Source organism: Symphodus melops (assembly GCF_947650265.1).
Source record: "Symphodus melops genome assembly, chromosome: 17".
NCBI lineage: Eukaryota > Metazoa > Chordata > Actinopteri > Labriformes > Labridae > Symphodus > Symphodus melops.
In genome coordinates this window covers 7235682-7252649 of record NC_136707.1, presented here as the reverse complement: position 1 = coordinate 7252649, position 16968 = coordinate 7235682, and the positions used below count along the sequence as shown (strand labels likewise).

At 38.2% G+C, this 16968-nt stretch overlaps 1 protein-coding gene across 1 annotated transcript in view; it reads right to left on the bottom strand.

Moving 5' to 3' along the window:
• Positions 1 to 16968, bottom strand: part of asic2 (acid-sensing (proton-gated) ion channel 2) — a 258681-nt gene that overhangs the window by 98291 nt on the left and 143422 nt on the right. The window lies entirely within an intron of this gene.

Here is a 16968-nt window from a genome sequence, read left to right as displayed (position 1 = left end):
GTTAAAAACAGCAAAAAACAGTAAAAGACAGAAACAGAAAGAAAAGAAGGGAAAGAAAAAGTTTTGTATTAAAAGCTAATTTAAAAAGTTGAGTTTTGAGCATGGTCTTAAAAGTTGGGAGGTGAGTGCAGGAACGGATGGGTTAATTTTGGATGATGGTCTAAATACTGCTAGGAACCATTATCAAATTGATATATGGATAAAGTCTTTTACACACAATTTATTCTGTACTTTTCTGTGCCGCCTTACTCATCACTGTTATCGAAATTCCTCAGCACTGAAAAGTATTTCAGCAGCAAGGCCATGCTTTGACTCACCATTAGAGACAATGACTAAAACTGAACAATCCCAAGAAGACACAAATATGCAAAGTACCAGAAAAACAATTCAGATGTGTGATTTTTGGATGAGTGGCAATGAAAAACACTGGCCATTATCTCCTCAGAGAGGATGGAGAACAATCAGAAGATAAACCCTATCACACACTTGAGTATCACATCTGTGAATCAACAAACAAAAATAAGGTTCTGTGAGAGACATCTTAGAATACATAACATGTTTTTTCAGTGTAATTACATCTTCCCGTGTATGCCCCACCAGCCTTTTTTCCTACACTGTTCCTCCTATGTTGCTTGCACTCTTAGACATACAGTAGATTGAGTTGAAATGGTAAAGGTCAGACATGTTGGCACAGGGCAAAGCAGTAATGAGATTTGTTGAAGGTTACCTGCATTGGGTCTATATCAGCACATGACCTTTTTAAGCTGAAAACAGAAACAAACGTAAAACGGTTGCAGTGAAAGAAAAAAAGATTCCACTTTCAGTGACATTTTATTTATACTGTATTGTGATCTGTTATTATAATTACAGCACACTTGGGAAAATGATGGTTATCAATCTGGAGCAAAGTTAATTCATTGCAGATACAGCATTGCCTTTGGGAGAGAATGGGAAATCAAGGCGTGGGACTTATATTTACCAATAAGCTGGTGTTCTCAAACAAAACAGGGAACATTCATCTGGAGACTGAAAAATAAATACGAGAGCCAACTTATCGTGCAGCAAGGAAAGAGGGTTGGCAGGAAGTCATTGTCAAAAGACTGTTTAATGTTTTTTTTTTTTCTAAAGATGTATTTTTGTGCTTTAAAGCTTTCACTGGATAGCACAGTGGGAAGAGCAGCAAATCAAGTAGAGAGAGTGACGTATGACCTGCACGAATGAAGTTGCAGGTTGAATTAGATCCCAAGATCTTTTATATGTTAAAAGAAAAACTAACAGAGAATCATTAAAAACGATAAAGAACACTATTAACGTTATTACATTTAAACATATTTTGATTTGCGATCCCCCGTTCTTTAGAATGATGACTAACAGGAGACTGACATGTTTTAGTCTGGGAACATGTTACTGAATCTGTTTTCTTCAACATTTAACAGCAGAAACTCAGAACTGTTCCAGCTGCTGACACGCAATCTGATTTCTGAACCAACGCAGTGATGATGATGCCGTTGCAGAACAATATTGGTGGAACATTTTTAATCTTTTCTCTGTGTTAAAAAATATCAGTTGCATTCGTAGACTTGGGTGCATGCATACATGTTCAAAAATAGGATTTATTTTTAATATAAGTAGTTATGAGTTTCCGATGCAATCAATAAATATGCTTTATAAATGGAGAAATGCAACAAACACATTTCAAATGAGTCTTCAGGGAGGTTTAAAATGAGGAAAGCTTCTTTTGCTGTGAGCTAAGATGCTGATTTCACCTTTTGTAAGATGTAGCAAAGATTCCACATCAATAAAATCATGATCAATGTTTCAATTATTCACAGAAGCAGACAGCTGGAAAAAAAACTGAGTTCTATAAATATCCAACTTTGATAAAGACTTTGTGTTTGTAATCATATTGATCTGTTTCCTTTTATTCTCCAGGCAATAACTTTATGAAAAACCTAAAACCTAAAAAACAAACAAACACTGGAATGGATTGCTGGAATAATTTAATTGACACTTATTGTTTGCAGTGGAGTTGCTGCCAGGCTTGGCTGCAGCCGATGCTGACTTAACAGTAAGCAACTTAATCAATCAGTGATCTTGGGTCTCGCTCCATTGTAAAAATGTACTCACTGGACTATAAACTCTGAAGATTAGAAATGGGCAGAGGATAAGAGAGGGCAATTTAAGGGGAACAGAGTTGGTGGATACCCTCCTCTTCCACTCACCACAATATGAGGAACTGAGATCTCGGTGTGTTGTGAAGAAATCAAAGTGCCACTTCTGGAAATGGCAGAATTTGAAAAGAAAATGGAAAAGAACTTTAAGACCCACTTTGGCATGTTCAGCACTGTCCAACAGACCGTCACGAAAAGAAGAACCCTTCCAAGTCAATTTGAGAACATATGGTGGGATTTAAGGCGTTTTAGTATGAACGTAGACAAAGATGGATTTTCTTGTTTTTCTTTGTTCAAATTTAGCTTCAATGTATTCTTCAGACTGGTGTAATTACAGACCAACTATAATTATGAGCCAAAGAGAAAACACAACACCATGATGATATAGTGTATGTGAAACCACACACCGTGTAAATGAACACTGGCTTTTAAGTTAATCAGTCTCATTCATGCACTCTTTGCTTGCTTGCTGGAGCCTTGCAGAGCTCAAGTGTGGGTGTGTTTGTTTCGCACCCTGAAGGGTATAGCCAGCCACTAAACTCAATAACACACAGAGAACAAAAACATTCTCTTAATCTACAGCAACAGTGATCAAAGTAAAGCATGCTAACTAAATACCAAGATACTGCTTTTACTGTACTACATTTTGACCTGTCTATCTAGTTTAGATCACAGTGACTTTCAGATTTGCTTTTTTTTTCACATTTCTCTTTGGCAAATTATGGACAACTAAAACAGACGGACATGATGAGAAAACTAAACACAGGAGTTATGAAAAATATAACTTGGTGGAAGCCTAATTTTAAACAGATCCAGATCCAGAAATTCTGACCAAAACAAGCTCTTAGAATAAGCCTAGAGATTTAATTTATTCAAAAAACCCCAAACCCCAAACCCTAGGAGTGCTTGATATGCACAGATTAGTGATAAGGCTCAGAAAAGTGAGTCAGTTGGACTGTGAGACAAACTGTAAGTGAACCGATGCATCAAGTGAAAAATCTTGGAATCCAATTCCCCATGTTTAGACTGATTTATGTTGCCAGTTTCCACCCACAAAGATTTATTATTTATTAGAAGGCTGTGCAGCACCGAAAGCGTTTCACACCTCTTACATGCATCAGAGATGTGGTGAGATGTCCACTTCAATAAATGTCATGCAGTCCAGGAAAGATGGACGCTAACAATTGCATTTTTCAGTTCATATCATATATCATATAAACATTGCTTTTATTTGTGTATTTTGATGATGATGTTTACTTATACTTTTCAACAAATAAAGTACTTTTATAAGAGAGCACTAGCAAAAATACCCTTCTACTAGTTTCATTAAACCAATTATTTTCCTTTAAATAAAGAAAATCAACAGTCTGGTTTGGGACAAGCAGCAACTTGGTGGAAAAGTTAAAAATAGTCTGTAAAGAGCTTTACTGTTTGAGGGCCATTTAAATGTAATGAGCAACCAGCATAAAGATGAAATAACCACCTGCAGAGCCACATCTAGTTTAAAACCAACCTTTTTCTTCTTTTGCACTCCATCTTTTACTCTTAATGATCTCTAAAAGCCATAAAATACAATTAGATGATCTTACTTTCTTGACCTTTAGCTAATGGCCACAGAGTACCAAACTGTTCTCAGTGTTCCCTTTGCTGGGAGTTTTGCATCACTCTGTGAGGGCTGGGGAGGTAATATTCTTCTATATCCTCCTGTGAGCGGTTTTCTCTGCGAACAATGAGAGGGAAACACATCAATCTTAGTCAGCAAGCTTTCCCCTGTAAGATCTGATGTCATCTTACATCTACTGAGATGACACATGTTTGGCAGAGGGTGACACCTGCTAATGTGCAGCTGGCTGGTGGCTAAAAGACAGTCCTAATGAGAAAGACAGACCTTCATTAACCCTGCTTTTGTTAGCCTTAGTTTGTCATTAACACCTTTCATTATCATAGAATGGTCTTGAGGGGAATCCAGTATTTGACGCAGTGACCTTCTATGCATGCAGCCCTGAATCGTTCTATAAAAGCAGCTGATTCATCTGCAATCTAGGGCTTTGGGGATGTGGTTGATAGGTACAGACTCATTTAATTATAAACATCTCCAGACAGGGATCCATTATGAATACAAAGCATTGACAGGTTGAGAGCAGCGAGAGCCTGTGCGATCAGTTACAGAGCTTGAAAAATAAAAGAACGACACTGTTTAATTCCAGTGCCAGTGACAAAACACCATCCACCTGTTGCTCTGTTATTCACAGGGGTGTCTGCATTTCAAATGGTAATCTGATCTCATCTCTGGATTACAAAGGACTCATCTATTCTGATAACATTGACACGTGCTTGATAAAAGCACCACAAGCTGTTACACTGACAATACCTAATTTTGTAGCCATAAAATTATACATAACGGCCAGCGCTTGTGATGATATGAAAGTTATACTGTTGTTGTTAAGGATTTTGTTTTTATATTAAAAATAATAACTCTGTTTTTTAAGCTGTTCAAAAGCATTCTTTATTCATGTCAATGTTTTGTAAATTTTCAGTGTTCGCCTGAAACCACTGCTAGAAATATGTAACACGCGGACCCAGCTCTATTAAAAATGTTGATTTTCTCCAGAGGTTTATTTTAGGTCACTTGGCTCAAATGAAAAGAGAGTGGAGGTGCAGTATAGACTGTAAAGATCTCTGAGCTAAAATTATTTATTATTTGGCAGTTTTGGATTTACTAATTTAAAAAATGAAAAACAAACAAACTTCACCAGTTACATTTTTGTTGTTGTTAAGCCCTATCCATACAGTATGTAAACATTAACATTTTATTTGGGTAGCTATGGATCAAGGTAACTACAAGTGTAGCTGTTATCCCAAAAGGGAGACTATGTTATTTAGAGCTGTTTGGCTTGCTTGTCATGAATCCTGTTGGTTGCTGAATGAATGGATGACATACCTTTCTTCTCTTCCATGGATTCAGACAAGAGTGAAATAGAAAGGTGATTGGTTTAGCATGACAGCTATGGTGACCAGGTTTGAACAGGCCAAGTGTGAGACAAAAAGTGTTGACATAATTTCTAAATAAACCCTTTGAAAACACGACTGAAAACCCTTGCTCATTCATACAATTTGACACGAGTCACATTTCCTCCATTTGGTAAGTCACCCTTTTGCATAAATCGTCCTCCAACGGCTTCACCCAAAATAAAAGCCAGGTTTTTGAGAAGGGCAACTGTACTTTTGACACTTATAACACTAATTATAGTATCCGTATTCAGCTAACATTGTAGGTCAGTCAAAGCACAATACTACTGTGGCTGCCATGTAAGTTAATCAATATTTATTTCCTATCATGAGGTTTGAAAGAATTGTTTTCCTGCACCACAATGTAAGAAAATACATTTAAAAAAACATTCTGTTTATTCTTTGTGCTTCGTGTGCCCTCAGCAAGACAACAGCATTTGTCAGTGTTTTTCTGGCCTCATAAAACATTTGTCAATAGCTGGGAAACTTGCATCGATTACAATGCCATATAGAATAGTTAATATACTGTATATAACTAAAAACAGCATGTGCTATAATGTATAACCCTTTAGGGCTATAGAGATAACATTTTCCATTAACATTTTCTTGGAGAGTCATGGTGAATAAGAAGAGAAGAGGCTGAAAGTGGGCTGTTTCGTACAGGAACATGGTCCACATGCATCATCAAGTAAATGGATAACAGGAAGTTCTTCTCCCCATCATGGAGAATAAAAGACAGTCCAACCTGCTCTAATAATTGGTCAACATTCTTTGCTGTTATATCTTGATTTATTGATTTTATAGAGTTCTTTCCAATGTCTACATTGGAAAGAGGTCAAAGTGGATGTAGTAGATAACAAAAGAACATACCTAAAGGTACATTGTGTAAGAGCAAAGTTGTATTGGTATAGTTATTTGCAGAAACCGATGGCCGTGTCATTGGAAGACCAATAACTGTTCCCATCATTCTTGAACACTTCTCCCACAGACATTCATGAAATAACATAAATGATGTCTATTCTTACCAATGTGAGACACAGCTCAGGGATTGCCTCAGTGTCCTTCAGATGGCTGAATGAACAGTGTGTCCTATGTAGTATCATCTATTGAAATGACAATAAAGTGTACTACACCTTAGATTAGTCCAGGAAAATCTCAAGTGTGTGAAATTGTGGGCCACTGATATTCATTCGTGTCAATGTGACATATCATATTAAAGGAACATGTGTTGGATATTCAACACCATTTGTGAGCAGTAGATGCAATGAAACAACCATAATTGAATTCACATACCCTACACAGTGATAGTGTCACAGCTAATCATTGCTCTACTTATGGATCCTCAGAGCTATCTAATCCCCTTCGTCCTGGAAGGATTTTGGTGCCTGTTCGTAGGATTACAGCTTCAATGATAATGGAGAACAAAGACAACAAAGACCTTTTTTTTTTTCCAATATTGGAACGAAGGTAATGACTTCATTCAAAGTGAATAAGAGTAGAGCAATGTGAAAAAGGATGCTTCCCGAAGTGGCAGAGCCCACCTGAACTGACTCTGCTCTGATCTGTCCAAGTAAAAAAATACACTCCAGAGATTCCGATGCAACACCAGGGGCTCCTTAAGAGTTTAAAGTGGGAAAGTGATGTAATGTGAAGAAATACAGATGCCTGTTGAGTGCCCGGAAAAGCATATTTTATCATCACAGAGGAGGAAACAAGGTCCTCTAAAGCAGGGTTTCCATCAGTACAACATTGAAAATAGTGCAGAGTTAATGCCAAAGAAAAGAATATGGCACAGTCTCTTTGTTCCTGACTGTATCAACTCTGCGCTGACAGAGCTTATGTAGTCATACGTTTCCTACTTCTCAACTCCCAATGCTGTGGGATTAATAGTGGAAGAGAAATGGTTTAGTCATCAAAGTAAGGTGTCCTCGTTCTCTGAGAGACGGCTACACATAGAATGCTGAACACTTTGGAGCTGCTTTGATCTCGTCGTGATGGGCAGAAGAATGGAGACTGCATTTAATCATCTCTTTTTATATGAAACCAGAGGGAACTTAATAGTGTGTGCCATTCACCCCGAAGGGGGACATCTAATTGACAGAGAGAGAGTAATCTGTGGTTACTTTTAAAAGTGTGAAAGGAGAACACAACAGAGTGGATGGCAGTACGTGCTTAATTGTTTATATATTTTAGCTTTGAAAGGAGAAGGAAATATGGTAAATTCATCTTGAGAAATAAGAGGTTTTCAGGATCTGTGTAAAATAAACAAACGTGTTTGTACAGACATGTCTAAGGCAGATTACAAACGGTTAGTTGCTTTATGCCCAATACTAACTCATAGGCACAGGATGAAAAGGGGTGATTATTTATTGAAAAGCACTAATGCTAGCTTGGAAATGAGCTCAGAACAAGCCCAAGGGAGTGGTTAATTGATACATAATAGAGTTTGAAGGACAGGGGGTTATGTCAGACACATTCTGTCTAACATTGTGTAACTCGAGATCCTGGTGACATTTTCATAAGCACATAAGTCAAGCCCAATCAGCACATGCTAACAAAAACAAATTAAGTCAAATTAGTCAAAAACAAATACAGATATTGTCAAGCTGTCTAACTTGTGTATCGCCTCAAATTAGGCTGAGAAAATGTTTACTTTACTGAAGCTTAAATTTACTTTAAAATGGCAAACCCTGACCACCACCACCGAACCCCCAAAAGGAAATAAAGGAATCCAGCACCTTCTGTTAGTGTATGATTAGACAGCAGGCTCCCTTAAATAAATGTTAATAGGCTAATCCAATTTACAAGCTAATAAAAGAAATGATTACTATGATGTGAAGGAGGAAAACTAACATTTTAAAAGTGCAGTCACCTAGAAAAATAAAAATCCATGCGAGGCAGCACAAAGGTGTAATGAGCAAAATGTCTGAAAAGTAAAAGTATCCTGAATTCAAAAAGGAACTTGTGTAGTAATAGTCAAACTGTAGATGCTTTTTTTCATTAATTGACAAATCATAAGTAAACTCTGTTCTGCAAAGTAACGAGGCTAGTGTCAAAACATGTAGGGGATTAAAATAATATTTTTTACGTTAAGGGTAGAATACAAACTTATATACAAGTCAAATTGGTACATTAGGGTAAATATTCTTAAACGTCTGTTTAGTGTCAAACAGCAAGATGATGTGGAAACATGAAAACTTTCTTTGGAAGTAATATATCACTCACTTTAGTATTAGAACCTGTCAAAACTTTGAGAGACATGAATAGAATGGATGCTGCAGGCAGATTCATTATTTCCCTTCATGGTGCTTGCTTTGTTCAGCTAGTCTAGACTTAACTTAAGCATCAGCAGCATAATGCTATACCATATGCTCCTGCAAGCTGTTACTGGCCCGCAGCAAGCAGCATATCAAGTTCTGTACAAAAATGCTCCCCTGCAAACTTAGCACAACAATCTAAAAAAAATGTTAAAAGTTATGAAGTACATATGGAGAGATTGTTGCTGTTAAGCATATATTTAAGTTCTCCTCAGTTTTGTATCCAAGACATTTTTATTTATTTTTTTGCGAAAATAAATAAGTGTAACAGATGCAGATCTTATAATTAAAGCAAGCTGGTGTAAAAATTGATCCCAAAAATCTGAGAATTTCTAAATTGAAAGCTATGAATGGAAACTATTACCTTGGAGCTTTGGATAAATTAGACAGTAAGCACAAGTTTTGTATTCGTGTGTAAGAAACAATGAATTCAAAAGAGAAAGAAATGAGAAAAGCAAGGTAGGATTGCTTATAAAATGAAACTTCTGGTCCACTTTAATATTTTGAACATCTGTTTTTCACTTTTTACCCCCAAAGACTGATCGATACACTCCTTTTTTTATTTTAAATGTCAAGGCTTGCAGCCTCCTCCAACAATAGTTTAAAAAAAATAAAAAAATAAAAAACGCCTTCCAAACACACCCAGATGTCCGTTTTTCAATGTCTGTGTAGGCACTGTGCTGCCTGTTGGATTGATTGTGTCTCTGAAAAAGACATGTTCTGTTTTCTTTTACTGCAACGCTAACCTTTACATATTTAGAACAAGGATGATATAAGGGATTAATACATTGTCAGAGGAAATGTAGCAAGAGCTGCATAAAGTGCAGAAGAATGTACATTTTGGAAAAAGTATTTCTGTGTGTGAATCACTCTGACATAAAAAAATGAGGGGGTTCTGACAAAGGTTGTCTGCATAGAGCTGGAAAATAAAAGCAAAATGGCCAACAGCCAATGGGGGCTTCTGCTGGGACGGGAAAACTGCTTACCAAGACCTTATTCCAAATCGATCACTTCAAAGGAAAAAGGCAGAAAATGAGTCCCATTTTTCAACAGTGAAAGGAGTGATATTTTAATAAGTTGACTGACAACCTGAATAATCCTGTTTCCCTGAAGATACACTGACATAGTAACGACCAAGACAGGCCATTTTTCCCTGTTTAAATGATTAATTATCATGTATCCTTATCTCTTCCAGTAGTGGCTCAGTGGATCATTGTATTTTTCTTAACAGTTTTGTGCAAGTTAAAAATTACAATGGTGGCCGCTCGATCCCCAGCCCCTACAGTGACATGTTGACGTGAACATGGGCAAGCAAGACACTGAACCCAGGATTGCTCCCCTTCTTCGCTGGTGGTGTGTGAATATGTTTGAATGGAGTCGTGGTATTGGCTAGCTAGGCAATTGATGTAGCATCTTCTGCCATCAATGTCAGTGTGGTGCGTATGAGTGGAGGTCACATGTAGTGTAGAGTAAGCATGCAGCATTATAGCTCTTTGAGTAGTAGAGTAGTTTGAGTAAAAGGAGACCATACAACTTCATTTGCCATTTAGTCTCAATTTGAGATGTGGTATGAGGAAGGAAAAGATGGTATGGATAATCATTGCCTTATCCTTTACAATGTGCCAGCCAATAGGCTTGAGAACCAATGCCCTACAGCAATGTAAGTGTAAAGACTCAAGGGAAACCAAGGAGCAAAAAAGAACGAGGAATATAAGAACATTCAGCCATCATTGAGTCTCTGTGGTCTTAATCTGCCCTAGATTGTGATCCGCCTTTGTATATTAATGAAGAAAGTACCAAGACACAAGGGAGCAGCCCAAACACTGCCTGCACTTACCACCAACGCAACGCTAAGAAGTCTGATTATGTTCATGAGCACCAATGCCCACACACTTTCTTATCAGCCTTCAACCAAGATTGTGAAGACATTCTGTTTCAGATAAAGGGCCTAGGATTGTACGAAAAGTGCCCTTTAAATGGTACATGCTAAATGGGCTTGAGCTTGTAGATTGCTTTTCTAGTCTTGTGACAACTAGTGCTTTTACACCACAGGTCACCAATGGGTGCTTTTACCCATCCACACACATTCACACCCTGATGGCAGAGTGTCCTTCAGACAAAGCACCAGGGATAATTTGGCATTAAGTTAAGTGTCTTGCCCAAGGACAAATCAGACATTGCAGGAGCTGGGGATCAAACCTCTGACTTTCCAGTAGAGAGACGATCAACTCTACCACAGTACCCAGGCTCACCCTCTTCAGAATATTTTTAAAAAACATATGGCAGGGACTAAAGTGACCTTCAAATGAAATATATAGAGTCATTAAGTGGTGATGTCAGTGTATTACATTTGGGCACAGTATCCTGTATTGATTCATTCAGCACTATGCTGCTTTCAAGCTTTTCCATTAGGATGTTTTATAACCCTTTGTGTATGATGCAAACCCTGCCTTGCTCCTCTTCCTCATGTAACTGGTCTAATGTTCTGGGACTGATGTAAAAGCATTACTGAGAAATTACTTATTTTTTTTGTGGTGTTTTTAGTGTGCTTTTATTACAGCTAACAATAAGCCCCTGGTTTCTTCATGCATTGTCTTCACCTGAGTGAGTTAAAGGCCTGGAGGGAAAAGTTGTAGAAAATGCAAGGCATTGATTAGGAAAGAGCTAAAGAGCTAATTACTGGGACAACTGCTGGGACTACCAGTCAGAATGGCATTAGGAAGCCTGTACTCGCTGTGCCTGATGACTGAACAGTGTCACATGTTCATTTAAAATGTTTTTTTTTTTTTTATAGGAACCCTGCAAGTAATACACTTCTATTACCATGGTCAGGATTTGAATGAAAATCAGATTGGACAGTGACAGACATTTCCTTTGAATAAGTAGCTGCAAAAGTACGATTTTCCATTTCTCATCTAGTGTAGCCTTCCATAATAAAAGAGAAACAGTCAAAATGCAAAAAAAGGGAAAGGAGCGTCAATTCAGTATGTATTAAGGCATAAATTAAAGTCATCCGAGCATAAATCTTTTCCTCCTGCTCTATAGAATTTGATGACTGTATTTTAGTGATTCAAACCATAGCCACTTTATTTTTCATTTGATATATAAACTTTAATGTTTCCAATGACATAAGTATTCCCCTGCCACAGTAGCACTCCTGAGGCATAAATAAAGACAGCACAGGTATGATGAAGGCCTGGTGTAAACCAGCAAAGCAAGTGAAAGAATAAGGAAACCTAAACTATAACATTTGCAGTAATAAAAGCAGTATTTTCTGTTATTGGTGAAGGCTTTAGAAATGTCCTTTTTAGTTAGATATAGAAGATTGGTACATCACTCTCGTTTGTTTATTATAATTATTCATGTTTTAGAACCTCAGAAGTAAAATCATCAATTCACCGCTTCCTCTGATTTGTGCTATATACTAAATGGCTGCTCGCTATTGCCATATTTAACAGGAAGTTTGCAAAGAGTAAGGAGTAAGGAAAATAAGTTTGATTGCACACTTTCTGTTTAAACCATTTAACATAGTAAACATTTTCTTTACTTTTGTACATGTGGGCTTTTTACTAATCTCCAAACATCATAGTTTGCTAATTTGAAAACAATTTTGTATAAAGTTGATTAGTTGTGCAGAAAAGAACCCAGACAGGATATTGGAAAAAAAAGTTAAAAAAAAAAAAAGTGGGAAATTATAGATCAAGGGCCTGTATCCACTAAGGCTGTTTTCTGTGCTGGTAGTGCAATATTCAGAACAACACCCATCGTAGTGTTTGAAGTAGTCAGCATCATGATTGGAGAAACACTTTCAGCATCACCTGTTTGTCTCTGTGCTCAAAACACTGAGTTGAAAACAGTTCAACTTTAGGAACAGGACCACGCCCGTTAAAGATACTGTGCCCTAACGAACCAATCACAACCAAGGAGGGTGGTACTTCTGGTATGAGCTTTGTCAACAACAATGGCAGAGGACAAACTTATCTTAGAGCTGTTGGATCTTGAGCTGTTGCTGAAGTAAGGAGAGGATTCCTTTACATTGTTTTCAAGTTTTCTTGGTAATGCATCCTTGAATAAAAGCAAATGTGAAGCACACAGAGCTAACTATAACACACCTAACAGTCAATACAGGATGTGGAGTTTAACCCTGAGTGCTGGTGAGAAGTGGGCGCTGCCGGAGCAAGAAACGTTGGACACTTCCCTGAAGCCTCTATTCATTCTTTAAATGCCACTGTTATGTGATCCCAGTGTGTGAATCAAAACGATATTCCTAAAGCGCCATATGACATTAAATATTTCTGCCACATTTGATTACTTATGTAATGTGTTTTTTCCCAGTGTGTGAATAAGAGAAAGGAAAAGAATGCTGAATGTAATGATAAGCGTGTAATATAACTGCACACACATGCAAATACAAGCGTGTGTACATGCAATGGCTAAATAAGGCACATGTTGAGTAACATATCCTCTGAAAGGGGATGCAGCTGGCAGAGATGTCCCTGTTTGCCCCCTCAGGAATGCTTTGTCCCGGCTCTGCAGAGATGTGACGCTGTCTACAGCTGATGGATGAGTCTGTGTGTTCTCTTCATTAAGAGGCTCGCCTCCTCCAGCGGCTGCTTAAATCACCGGGCTCAGCTCGCCTCAGCGTTTCTCGGCAAACAGATCTGAGGTGAAAATTACACTTTGATCATTTTGATAAGTCTGCTGCAGCTCGTTTCTGTCATTGTTGTCTTTTGCCGTGTTTGACCAGGCTTGCATGCCTTCAGGCTAGATTGGTTTGAGGTTTGTTGCCTCTGAAATGTTCATTTGCAAAGCTCATTATGCCATGAGTAGTGTTTTGATTCTTTCACTCATGGATCTATAATGTACACACAGCTGGGACCTGAGTAGTCCTGAGGTACTCTCTATCTTCCCACCCATAATGAGATGCCTCTTTTTACAAATTAGTTGTAATGAGACGCAGAACATATTCTGAGCTCGGATTAACCTCCTGACAAGAATCATGCTGCAGAATTAGAGCCCGGTCATGCAATTTAGACATTTAACTTCCAACAGCTGAATGCAGATCTTTTTTGTAACAAACCCAAGGAGTAAAACTTTACCACTACTTTGGATACATCTGAATGACACACCTTTAAAATATCTCCTTAACACAGGAAATGTGTACCAGAGGTTAATATCAATAAGATCTTAACAAACAACAATCCATAAAAAACAGACACTTTCAATATGTGTGAGTCTTAAAACAAAGTCATACAATTCAAGATCATTCATCAAGTCAATAAAACTCACATAGGAACCTGATTACAGCAACTTGCAGTCCGGGTTCCACATATCGAAGATCATTCATCTCAGCATCCATGTGTCTTTCCTCTCACAGTGGGAAATGGTAAATAGACTTGATCTTGTACAGTGCATTTCTAGTTTTCGGACTCCTTTACAACACCTACCCATTCACACACATTCACTATTTAGTGAGACTATTTAATTGAATCTTTTCCATCCGTGCATTCTGATTGATACAGTATGTGTCGCTGTTATACGACAAGCTTAAGTTTAATATCACATATTGTATGCATTTTTACTTTTTTGGGGGGTCTATAGAGTATCAAGCTGCTAACGCCACGTGTCCTTTTGTGTTCAGGTCCAATGTGCTGTCTCAAAAGACATAGATGAGTGTCTTGTGATTTGAAGCACTTCTGAAGTCTGGATATTGTGTGAGCAAACAAAGGTTTTTCGTTTTTCACCTCTTTATTTTTCTTAACTTGAAATTGACTTATAACGTCTGTCTTGTAGAATGAAAACATCTGTAATTAAGTTCAATCAACGATTAGATAATCGCTGCCTTTTGAAATATCTGTGACACAAAGTGTGCACCGACGAAAAGGTTGTGGCCAAAGTGGGAATCATTTGCATGCTTTTGAGTCCCGGTGTAGTGTTGTGTGCATTATGAACTCAGGGGAGCGGGTCCTGCCACAGATAGGCTTATTGACTGTCACTGTGCTGATGTGGAGGACAGATAACACTCACTAACCCCTGAGATTGCTGCTGCCACAGAGATGGAGGCGGGAGCCCTCTGCCTCCTCGGCTATCAATCTGCTCCGTCCAACCGCCGGTGTCAGGTGAGAGTCTGAGAGCTCTGACACTCACCTTACTCGTCTGTCTTTGCTTCGGCACACTGAGACAAAACCACAAACAGCGTCAGAAATGAACATTTTGACCCGCCATGCCAAGAGGGGAAGTACGCTTAAAATCAAAACACCTGTCAAGAAAGAATAATTTTCACAGGAATAAAACTGATGTGCCATATCAAAAAAAATTTGTTTCACCCAAAAGGGTTGAGAAAAAAGCTATTTTCTGTAAAAGACCAAATACTTTCAACAAAAGGAACCACATTTCCAAGTGATGGATCATGACAGGCTCTCTGAAAAGAGAATGACATTCCATTTTGAACCGATGATTGATTCACTCTGTCACTGAATAAAATGAGAAAATGTTTACACTCTACGCCCGTCTTTATGCTTCACTCTTGATGTGCTCGTCCACACACAACAAAGACATCCAAGCATCCCGTCCCCAAGACACCAGCCAGCCTGACACTAGCCTTTATTGATTCCAACCCCCAGAATTCAAACTTTACTACCATTAGACTTTTATTGCACACCCTCTTCATCACCTAGTGTGATCTGGACATGACGATCGATACGTGAGGTTCCCTTCTTGCGTCACCGCGCTCCATTTCCATTATTTACAACAGGATAATGATACACGTCTGAGGAGGAAACAGAAAAAGCAATGTGCTATAAATGAAACAAACAATCAACTACAATCACAACGGAGAGAGAGACCTGTTGTTTTGTAGTTTGACCTTCCACTTTTTAATTCAGGACCTGATTTTTTGGGATACAGCTGAACATTAATCAGTGACTACGCCTGCTGATTACTGATACCTTAATTTGCATTGCAGAGGCAATTTTGTGTTTTCCCAAAGGTTGTCAGCTATCATCCCTATAAACTGGGCACACGCCTTACCAGGAATTGCAAAACCTGATTTTAAAATCAATTCCTAACCTCTATTATTGTATCACAGCTCTTCAAACAGGTCATAAAACGCTCTCGGGTATGACTTTAACATGTTTACATCAAACCAAAAAAGTCAGAGAACAACCAAAAATCTGAATTTAATCCAAGAGGAATGAACTGATGACTGAGCTTTCAAAAGTATGTACATCTTTTTCAGGAATATTCCTTTTTCTCTTCACTCCTGTTCCTCTGCCCCTGTGTTTGTGTTGACAGTCTGCAACGTTACCCTCTTATGTTTGCTTCATATATTCTCCCGTCTAGTACCAGCTTCCTTTATAAGGCAGGGTTGGTCATTTTCTCCAGAAGCACTTTTTAAGGTTTTGGTTGAAATTGTCATTAGGTCCTCACAGAGATGAATAATTCACTTGCTCTGAAAAAGGAATGAAGAAAATCTGCCGTCTGCAGCAGTTGGAAGTACTTACAAACTCTGACCTATGTCTGCACGGGGTGCCATTTTTATCAACCAATCATGCCTCTCCATGTCTTGCTGCTCGTTCTCTACCTGATGCATGCACGAGCCCACACTCAAAGCATGAGCTGAGGCCTGGGCACTGCCCATGTTTACTTCATCTGGCCCAGGAAAAATCTTAGTGGTAACTTCTTGATGGATGTATTGAGTCATTTATTGTGTTCATACTTTTATAAATAAACATCTATAATTCCTTTCAAACAACAAGTAGAAGAGTTTTGTCAATGAATGCCAAAGTCATTGCGCATTCTTCACGCCGCTTTTTCATTTGGCCTTCCTGTATTATTCTCCCAATTTGAAATATAGCACATCACTCTATTCAGCTCTAGCATCTTGGCTGTGCAGACTTGGTTGGTGTGTAATTTAGCCTTTCACACAGTAGATAATATCTCAGTTTTTAATCACAGACCAAAGTGAGACATTAAACAGTCAGTGAGAGGCGACAGGCGATAAATTCCATATTCATCGTATGGCGAACGGTCACAGTCAAACCCAATTAATTTCCGGAATGTGTTGTATAGTTTGCATTACTGCTCGTTTAGTGAAAGGGGGAGTGCTTCAGACAAGTGATGCAGACAGTAATACAGTGACTTTGTTAAATGAGGGCGGGCTGATGTCTGTGTCATCGAGTCGACAGCATGGTGGAAACAGAAGACAGCTAATAACTGTGAAGAATGTGGTGCAATTAATTATCATTGTATGAAACACTAAGTGCAGAAAGTAACATGTTGAACTTCAACTGTAGTAGTAATCCAGGAAGAGGAAACATGCTGCTAGTGAAGGAGCAAATTAGAATTAGAATTAGTTTTTCTTAAAAAAAAAAAAGGTTTATAGACTGTCATACAAGGAGAACAAAACATGAAGGGATTTTTATATTTCCCCAGCAGGCAAAAAAAAGGATGTATTTGGAAGTATAGATAAG